Source organism: Myotis brandtii, unplaced genomic scaffold, assembly GCF_000412655.1.
Source record: "Myotis brandtii unplaced genomic scaffold, ASM41265v1 scaffold430, whole genome shotgun sequence".
Classification (NCBI taxonomy): domain Eukaryota; kingdom Metazoa; phylum Chordata; class Mammalia; order Chiroptera; family Vespertilionidae; genus Myotis; species Myotis brandtii.
The window spans coordinates 840,595-851,068 of record NW_005366456.1 but is presented as its reverse complement, the minus strand read 5'-3'; the positions used below and the strand labels follow the sequence as shown (position 1 = coordinate 851,068).

General features: G+C 43.0%; 1 protein-coding gene across 3 annotated transcripts in view; it reads left to right on the top strand.

The window, feature by feature from the left end:
* The window catches only part of SYNPR (synaptoporin), a 279,096-nt gene that overhangs the window by 241,541 nt on the left and 27,081 nt on the right, over positions 1-10,474 (top strand). The gene's annotated exons all lie outside the window — the stretch shown is intronic.

Genomic DNA, 10,474 nt, shown 5'->3' with positions numbered 1-10,474 from the left:
TCTCTTTCCCCACCACCAACTCTTTCCTATTTGCTTTTTCTTACACAATGGTTCATGAACTCACATGGGTGAAACCAGCATACGCAAACAGGGACACACGTAGACTTAGGAGGACACAACAACTCTCAGAGGTACATGGTCATGGATAATTTTAAGAAAATAAAACTTAAATTTCTCAACCTTCACATGTACATTTACCTAAAATGTATCTTACTGAGAATTTCCTACATTAAAAAACATCTTGCTGATTTTTTTCTTAATTACCTGCTTCATTTTAAGAAAGCATTTTTTTTTATTCCAAATATTACTGCACAGCAGATTGCTAGGGTGCAAAGCCTTTGAGGCACTAAAGAAAGGACCATTTGAAATATTGGTGTTGGTGTTGACAAAAGTGAGTGATGATAATGCCTAGGTAATGTTTTGATATAAAAAAGGTTTCCATTTTTTTTCTTTCAATAAAATGCAAGTCCCAATCTACTTTTCAGCTGATAGATCATTACAAATAATTTTTGGTGGGCTGAGGGATGTCACTCAGATGGAATTCAAAGTAATTAATGACATTACTATAGCAAAATTTCAGTCATTCTCACCTATTCATTTATGTGAGCAAGTGTTCTCAAGACATATAGAAAATGAAAAATGGGAATAGAATTTATGTTGAATCATGTCTCATTGTAGACATAAATAATATTTCTCTCCCCGAATACAAATGAAGTTAAATCAACACATACATTTCTAATAACAATTTAACTTTTTAAATTTAAAATTATTTATTAAAATTTATGTTGTTTTGGACAAGAACACATTCATAATATTTGTAATGATCACCCAACCCAAAATAAAATTTTGATACTTAAAGCATTAGGGTCACTGGTAAGTAAAAAGTCAAGCAAATTTAGATACATATTTTTGTTACAAAGAAATATAATAGGGTGATTGATTAAATGCCTTCCATATCTATAATAATAAAAGCATAATATGCTAATTAGACCAGATGACCTTCTGGACGAAGTCGGGGCTGCGAGGGAAGCCTGGGTCCTGGGTGCCTGAGAGAAGCCGATGCCAGCAGCTGGGGGAAGGAAGGCCTACTCTTGCACGAATTTCGTGCATCGGGCCTCTAGTTCTAGTTATAAAAAAGGACAGGCTCCTTGATGAAACTTACTTAGCAGATAACAGTTAATTTAAAAATGAGCCTGCGTCCTAAGAGTCACAGAGGTGGTGAGGACCAGCATGATGCCATTGCAGCTGCGCGGGGCAAGCCTTGCCAATTCCAATCCCACTATGACTGGCTGTGATTGGGGGTGGAAGAGAGAGCTATTAGACCCACCTTTCATTATGAGTTAGCAGGTTAAAGCAAATCCACAGTGCGAGCAAGATCTCCAGAAGGTGACTTATACCTAAGAAAACTCTTAAAAACTAGAAAAACTGCCCTGGCCAGTGTGATTCAGCTGGTTGGAACGTCGTCCCTTACACCAATGGATGGCAGGTTTGATTCCCAGTCGGGGCACATGTGGGAGGCAACTGATTGATGTTGCTCTCTCTCTCCCTTCCTTTCTCTAAAATCAATTTTTTAAAAAAAACTAGAAAAACATTGGTTCATATGTTAACAATATGACCCAATCCTATTTATTCAGAAAGAGGGCTACTGATCATTACTTGGGCATTTCTGTTCTTCTTATCATCTATTCTTTTTTGTTGTTTTGTTTTTAACAAAACACTCATTTTCCTTCGTTCTGTAATTTAGGGTTCTCCAAGTCAAATAAGCTTAGTGTGAAACAACAAAGTTACTATATGATGCTGACATGACCTAACTCAAGCAGTTTAAAAAAGTCAGGTATCATTCTAAGCTAAAAATTAATTTATAATCTGGCTCTGTAATCCTCTAAGACAGCGTTTCTCAACCTGTGGGTCGAGACCCCTTTGAAGGTCGAACGACCCTTTCGCAGGGGTCGCCTAAGACCATCCTGCATATCAGATATTTACATTATGATTCATAACAGTAGCAACATTACAGTTATGAAGTAGCAACGAAAATAATTTTATGGTTGGGTCATAACATGAGGAACTGTATTTAAAGGGCCAGAAGGTTGAGAACCACTGCTCTAGGACATGGCATTACAGATCACGCACAGATAAGGTTAATGTGTGGGAAAGTGATGAGGATGGTCATGGTGTTGATAGGACAATGATAATATCAACTAGTATTGATTGAGTTTCTACTATGTGTTGAGCTTATTTAATATAACAACCATAGCTTATATTATTATTCACATTTTTGGATGAGGAAAGGGAGGCTCGGTTACCCAATTCTCCCAGGTCACATCCATCACTAATAGCCAGAGGGTAAAGAACTAGAATCCAGGTCTCTCCAAATCCAGGGCCCAAATTCATAACCTCCATGCAAGAAGGTCCAAAATCCTGTTAGGCAATGTGCTATGCAGTTAGAGGGTGTAAGTGACTGAGACAAATTGGCTTATATACCTGAACAGTTCCTATACTGTCTATCTCTAGTTATGGAGAAACCAAAACCTGTAACCCTAGACTTCTCTTCAAATTTGATGGTCAAGAGGAAGGGGAGCTTTATTTGCCTTCAAAGTTCATGTGGAGTGATGGATGATATTAGGATAATTGGAATTCCTGCTTGTGCAACCATTGATCTCTGTTGCACAGGGAAGATGTCCATGATGAGAAAGAAGCTTTTAAAATGCCCAGGAAAGCCCTAGCTGGTTTGGCTCAGTGCATCGAGCATTAGCCTGCAGACCGCAGGATCATGGGTTCAATTCCGGTCAAGGGCACGTACCTCGGTTACAGGCTCCTCCTAAGCCTGAGCCCTGGTCAGAGTGCTTGCAGGAGGCAACCAATCGATGTGTTTTTCTCACATCGATGTTTGTTTGGCTCAGTGCATAGAGCGTCAGACTGCAGACCGCAGGATCATGGGTTCAATTCCGGTCAAGGGCACGTACCTCGGTTACAGGCTCCTCCCAAGCCTGGGCCCTGGTCAGAGTGCTTGCAGGAGGCAACCAGTCAATGTGTTTCTCTCACATCGATGTTTCTCTCTGTCTTGCCCTCTCTCGTCCACTCTCTCTAAAAATCAATAGAGAAATATCCTCAGGTGAGGAATAAATAAATAAATAAATAGATAGATAGATAAATAAATAAATAAAATGCCCAGGATGGAGGTGTATTATAAATCAAAAACTATGAGAATGATTCCTACACATTTGCAAGCAGTTGTGAGCAAGTACAGACAGACTGGGGCCAAGCTTATCAATGGCTATTTTTAAAAATATCTTTTTCTACTGAATATGCTTGATAAGATTGTACACTTTTAAGTAAAAATCTGAATGTCCTTAGAAATAACTTAATGTTAATGATGCTGAATGACACATTAGCAAGAAAATCAGGTCAAACCAAAGCTGCGTAAGTGCCTCCTTGTGCAGATGAATGCATGCCGGTTCTCAGAGGCAGAGAGGCCACCTGGATGGTGCAGGATTGTGGAACTGAGATGTCACACCTGGTGACACCATGGTGTCATGTTCCTCCAAGTATAGTTTTAAAGCCAATCTCCTGCCTGGATCTCTGTGGAATGACGTTCTGAGCCATTTTCAGATCTCGTGTCAAATACTGACACTGTGAGGCATTACTCTTTTTCATATTAATGTGAAGTAGGTTTTAAAAACTATCTTACAGCCATAACCAGTTTGGCTCAGTGGATAGAGCGTCAGCCTGCGGACTGAAAGGTCCCGGGTTCGATTCCGATCAAGGGCATGTACCTTGGTTGCAGGCACAACCCTGGTGGGGTGTGTGCAGGAGGCAGCTGATCGATGTTTCTAACTCTCTATCCCTCTCCCTTCCTCTCTGTAAAAAATCAATAAAATATATTAAAAAAAAACCATATCTTACAGAGCTGACAGAATGCTCCAAGCAGGAGTATATAGTAAACACCAACCCACATTTGGTGGATCCTTGTCACGGCAAGTTTGGTTTCAAGCAGCGGCTCTAGGAGTTAAGGAGGATCAGTGCCTACCTGAAGACACAGTGGCAAAGGAAGGAGCTGTTACGCCAACTGCTTTTCCCATCAAGGAGAGCGGGCGAGCGAAGGCGTTTCATGGCCGAGCAGTGCTTGCCGTGCAGGCGCGCAGTGCACAGCGGCCCCCATTCGCTCATGCCCAGTGCATCCCCCAGTTTTCCATGTTTCCCATCAGCCTCCACACAGTCTTGAGAGAATGGGGGAGCAGCCAGACTCAGCCCCCTTCTGCAGTTTCTTTTAACTCGCCTTCATTGAGCCCAGTGTTGGGAAACGAGGCCTTCGGAGATGAAAAGCTCGCCTGTGGTCAGAGGACAAGTGAATGGCAGAGCAAGGGCTCCGACTCTGAGACTCATGACCTGAAGGGCAGTGGCTCAACTCCGAGTCCTGGGTTGTAACCCCCTGATGACTACTGTTGAACAGCGGGAGCCTGTTCCTTCACCTGCAGAATGAAGTTGATGACGGTGCACACTCACAGGGCTGCCGACAGCAAAGGAGGAGCTCGCGCCTGCAGAGCACTCTACGCAGGGAAAGGCACAGGAGGTGACAAATTAACAGCATCTATTGTAACACTGTTGTGGTCATTAATTTTAATTATTCTCCTGCCCATTACTGGGTAGCACCTTAGTCGCATGGAGGGAAATTGCAGCCGCCCTCCTGCAACTGTCTGCAGGCCTCCCAGTTCTGCTTTCCCCGGGGCCCTCCAACCCAGGCAACGCCTCCTCCATGTCCCCCAAGGATAGAGCTTGACTCAGGACTACTTCTAAGACCCCAGTTGATAGGTTGAGCATCCAATTAACCTTTCTGTTCCTGGAAGATGGATCTTTACCTCCCCACAACAAAATAAGGCTCCTCATTCTCAAGTACAGGCTAAGACCATCACCGAGGGAGGAACACAGGCAGCGGGTGGCGAGAGAGAGGATCAGAGAATCGAATGCTAATTTCTATCAACTGCATCTTTACTTGGCTGTCATCAGAGATGGAAATCAGACTTTGCAGTCTCTGAGCTTTTTGTAAATTGCTGAAGAATCTCTCCCTTCCCTCTCAAAACTCCCCCTTCCCTTCTCTCTCTCTCTCCTCTCTCTCTCTCTCTCTCTCTCTCTCTCTCTCTCTCTCTCTCTCTCTCCATGTCAGTTTTGCTTCATGTCTAAGTGTATTTTATTTTAATTGGTAATGTTTCCACAGGCCAAGCAGCGTGTATATGTTGTTGCATTAATAATTATGGCTCCGCCACAAATGAGTGGCAGGAAGCAAGTAGCTGGGCTTTGGTAATCTAGGGAGGAAGCGTACCCTGCTAGAAGCCAGGCTCTCCCTCCCCAGGGCCAGTGTACCAGGTCCCAGTGGGAATGATAATACTAAAGACAGCTCCAGAGCATCTGATGGTTGGCGAGAGGATGAGTAGAGGAGACTGAACTTGAAGTTCTGCCCAGGTACAGTGTGTCTGATGCCAAAAAGAATAACATCATTTGAAGCCCCCAAAGTATATATCTTGTCAGTCACAGGCACGCCTGTTGGCATCTGACACTCTGGTGGTGTGTGTGTGTGTGTGTGTGTGTGTTTCTACCTCCTCACTCTTTGAAACAAGAACTATTGACATTACAAAAGGGTATGGATCTAACCCTAACTGATTCTTAATCTAAATATAATCTATACATTTTGCATCAACAAATACATTTTTTGCAGAATTGGCACCACAAATTAAGGCAAATAAATTAATGTTTAAAGTGTTCCCAGCACACCATCTACATATTTTATCAGATTTTACATCCTCAGCTTCTTTATGTTTAGCAGATTCTATTTTTTAATTTTTATTGAGTTTATTGGAGTCAGTGGGTCAGAGGATAGTGGAGAATTTCTGTCCGAACCCCATTCGTTTTTGTCAGATTGCCTTTTATTTCAGGAAATTCATCATTCAGTTAGAAAATTCAGGACCTGGAGGAAACTTAGCAAAGCCCACATGTGTCTTTCCTGTGTGTTTCTTTTTTCATTTAAATAACCATAAAATGTGAAATATAAAAAAAAGAAAGAAAGCAATGCAAAATGCACCTGTTCCGTGCCAAGCACCCCCAGGAGAAACCATACCACCTTTCTGATAGAGACCAGAGTTCTCAGCTGGGGGCAGTGGCCCTTGGTAGGCAATGTCTGGGGACATGTTTGCTGTCACTACTGGTGTTGCTGGCATCTATTGGTAAAGCCAGAGATGTGGCTAAGCCTCCACAGAGCACAGGAGCACCCACCACAGCAAAGAATTACCCGGCCCCAAATGCCAGCAGTGCTGAGGATGAGAAACATGGTTTACAGCAACAACCAGCAGTCATTGAGTACCTACTGTGTGTCAGGCACTGCACAGCACTTTGTACATGTCTTCTTTTTCAATCCTCAAGCTAACCTTTTGAATTTAGTATTTTTATTCCCGTTCTTGACATGAAGCAAGTGAGGCTGAAGACATTTAAAAGTCTTGCCTCGGGTTTCTTGTCCCAGAGGCAATTCAGGTCTATCTGACCTCGCCTCAGAAACTGCTTCATTTTTTCCTGAATTCTCCCACTGCTGTGGAACTCTCTACCCCGCACTGAGTTCATTTCTCTTGGTCTATGGACCTCACATCTGGGTCTTGGCTACCCACCCTTAGGCTCCCTGTCTCCCTTTCCCCCTCTCTATGCCCACTCCTCCCCCCCACCCCTGCCACACACACACACACACACACACACACACACACACACACAAAACCGAAACTTCAGTTTTGTAGCCTTTATTCAAAGCCCTGCCTTCTATTCTACCTGACATACTAGAGAGAGAAATGGTGCGACCCCAATTTTTCAACCAATTTTAGGTGTTATGCCTGAAAGAACATTTCTGTTTCCAGAAGACTTTGAGAACTTCTTCACTGCTCCCGGCTCCATCTTCAACTATGACATGTGAGCCAACGTGAAGGTGTCCAAGCAATTCAGGGAAGTAGTGAAAACTCGGGGCTACAAGTCATTTCAACAAGGAGGAAAGGGACAAAGATATTTCCGTATTTAATGAATAGCTATCTATATATTTTTAAATTTGTCTTATATTTTTTCTATACCCTTACACATTATTGATTTTTAGTTTTTGCTTTTCAATCAAACAAGTTTACGTGGTGCTTCCGAACCGCAGAAGACAAAGCTCTGCCTTGGACTCAAAAGTAGCCACAGCTGTTTAGGCCCCTGGGCCCAGGCCCTGGGCTCAGCCTGGGGACACACAGAAGAATGAGACCTGGCTCCCGGCCTCATCAGACTTGCCTCATTCCCATCACCCTGAGGGCAAAATCTGCCATGGAGAGTCAGGGGGCAGTGCTTAAGAGTGCGGGTTCTGTATCCAGACTGCCTGGGCCCGAATCTGAGTACCACCTTGTATCATCTATGTGACCTTAGACAGGTTATAGAGCTTCTCTGTGCTTCCATTTTTTTTGGGGGGGGGGGGAGGTTGCCTGGGAAATAGAGATAACAATGATTGCTAACATGAATGTGTTAGTTAGATTAAAAGAGTATTGCACCTAAAGCATTAGAATAACATCAGGTACACAGCAGGCGCTCATTAATTTGAGCCATTATTTCCACCAGCCTGGTATTATTATCTACCCTGGTCCATACTGTGCTTTTATGTAGCTGGTGTCTGTTAATCTCCGTGAAATGACTGGCTAGAAAACAAGTGGATGAGTACAAACTCCATTGACTTTCTCATCTTGAGAAGTGCTTTGGAGGGTTTCTTGTTGCACAGTTCACCTCAAACACTCTTTCTTATTATTTTTGATTCTTTGAGCCTCCAAATTCAGCATAAGCTGCTGTCATTGCATACAAATGCAATCAGTCCCACCATGTCCCCCGCCACTCAATTTCCTCCCTTTAGCTCCCCCTGCGGCATGCTGGCACTCAGGAGGCCTCATACTTGAGGGAAGGAGGGGAATGAACACAGCTTCATTAAAGTAACCAGGCTCCAGAGAACAGGAACTTGAGTCCCTTATCAACCGGCAAAGCTGAAAATAGCAGGAGAGTGTGAAGAGCACAATTGTGTAACAGGAAGAAACTGGAAAATGTGATTGTTTGGAGGCATCCAACTGAGAAACTGGGTCAGACGTTCACCCTCCTCCTATCAGGTTTTGAAAGTGGTGAGATATTTCCCACTCCACTTCCCCACCCAGGATGGCAAAAATACCCTTACTATTTGCCAAGTTTATGCCTTTGATTTCAGAACAAGCAGACTCTCGCACATGCAGCTTTGGCTCGCCGGGGCCCCTCAGCAGTTTAAGGGTGCCTTGCTCTAAGACCGCTGGTTCATTACACTTGCAAATAATGGGCATGAAGTCCAGAGTTGGATTATTTTGCAGCCCTCTTAGCCCTTTCTCCCAGCTGGGCATCTTCACCTCCATTGCTTATTAGCAGGACCTAAATCAAAGCTACGAAGCCACACAAGGAAGTACTCCAACATTTGCTCAGGCATGCCCTCACTGGTGTGGCTCAGTGGGTTGGGCGTTGTCCTGTGCACTGAAAGGTTGCCAGTTTGATTCCTGGTCCCAGGGTAGGGGGCTTGCAGGAAGCAACCAATCAATGTTTCTCTCTGAAAAATCTTTTTTTAAAAATTTGCCCAGGTAACATGGAGGAAGTGATGAGAAAGTGCCTCTAGTAAAACTGGCTTGGATCCCTTATGAAGGAAAATGGTTTCTGGAAATACCTGAGAACTTGGCCAAGATATGATCTCACCTTCCCTCAACCACCTACCTCTGAGGCCTGAAACTTTGCACCCGCCTCCATGTTGTTCTCCAATGTCTAAGAAATATTGAATTGATTCCTATATTATCTCAAGAAATAACCAGCTAAACCTGAATTGCCATGGGTTTTAGTTGAGGCCTAGTAGTCCACTGGCAAACTGACTAGCCACACCTATGGACAGAAAACTATGCAGATATTGACAACCTAGAAATTAAAAGACAAAAATATATATATTATAGTGGAAAAAGAACTTAGGAAAATTTCAGGTGAGGCTAGAGGAAACAGAGCTTAAATGTTATTGTTTCAGCTGCCATTTATTTGTGAGTGCTTTCCATGGGCCAGAGAGTAAATAAGACAAAAGAAATTGTGTTTAATTCTTCCAAACACTGGTGAGGTGCCCATTTTACAGATGTTGAATCAGATTCACGGAGACTGAGTAACTTGTTCGGTGATGCAGTGAGTGAGCCTCCAGACATGCTCTTCCCCACTGTGCCATGCCACCACCTCATCTATACCTGGGAGGAGGAAAATGAAAATCCAAGAACATCCACCCTGGAGCTGAAAGTCCAATCAATAAGACAAGACAGGACATAGAAGGATATAAAAGCACAATAGAAGTGTGTTTGTTATTACAGGTGTAGAGACATCATGTAGGAACCAACAGGAAAGAGCGTGTATGATTGGCTTGTGAGGTCAAAGAAAGTTTATGGGGTTCATGAGATTTGACAGAGAATAGAAACTAGCTGGATGGAAAGGAGAGCTTTTTGAATATCTTAAAAATAGGGGTGTATAATGTGATAGCAGACACTAGTTTGGCCTGCTGGCTTCCTTCCCTGGGATAACCAGCCCTCTCCCTCTCGCATAGCCTTGCTGGACTGTCGATCAGTAACATAAGAGGTCAAGTGACTCAAGCCAGGCCATCAAAGTCTCCTCTGGGGTTTATCTATGGGGTGAAGTTCTTCTCCCTCTGAAACTGCCAGGTAGAAGATGTGAGTCTAAATGGTGGCCACATTGCACAGTGTGGAAGGACTCTGTAAATAATAAAGCTAAGCAGAGATACACAGCTCCTAGATATAGAGAGAAAAGAAGGTGGAGAGAAAGAAAAAAACACCAATAACAACAAACATAAAGGTAAAAATAAGCACGTGGATTTACCATACCTGAAGCCACATACACTCTAGACTTTTCAGTTACATGAGCTACTGAATTTCTCTTTGTGCTTGCTTGTTTGATTGGGTTTTTGATACTTGCCAAATGAATGATTGTCATCAATACATCATTTCTACTTCTTTGTAAAAAAGTTATAAGAACTGATATATCAAAAGATAGTTATTGATATTCAATAACAGTTTTCTAGTATGGTTGTTGTTAGGTGCTAAGCACATAGTAAATGCTTAATAATCGTTTATTTATTTATTCATAAGACCAAGAAAGAATAAGATAAAATAGTCTGGTAGTACTTTTATATTATTATTTAACACTAGCTTTTTCTTTTTATTGCATTTATTGGGGTGACATCCTATATAATAAAAGGGCAATATGCAAATTGACCCTAATGGCAGAATGACCCCGGTCGCTATGACATGCACTGACCACCAGGGGGAAGACGCTCAGTGCAGGAGCTGCCCCCTGGTGGTCAGTGCGCTTTTACAAGGGGGAGCACCGCTCAGCCAAAAGCCAGCTCATGGCTGGCCAGCACAGTGGTGGTGGCGGG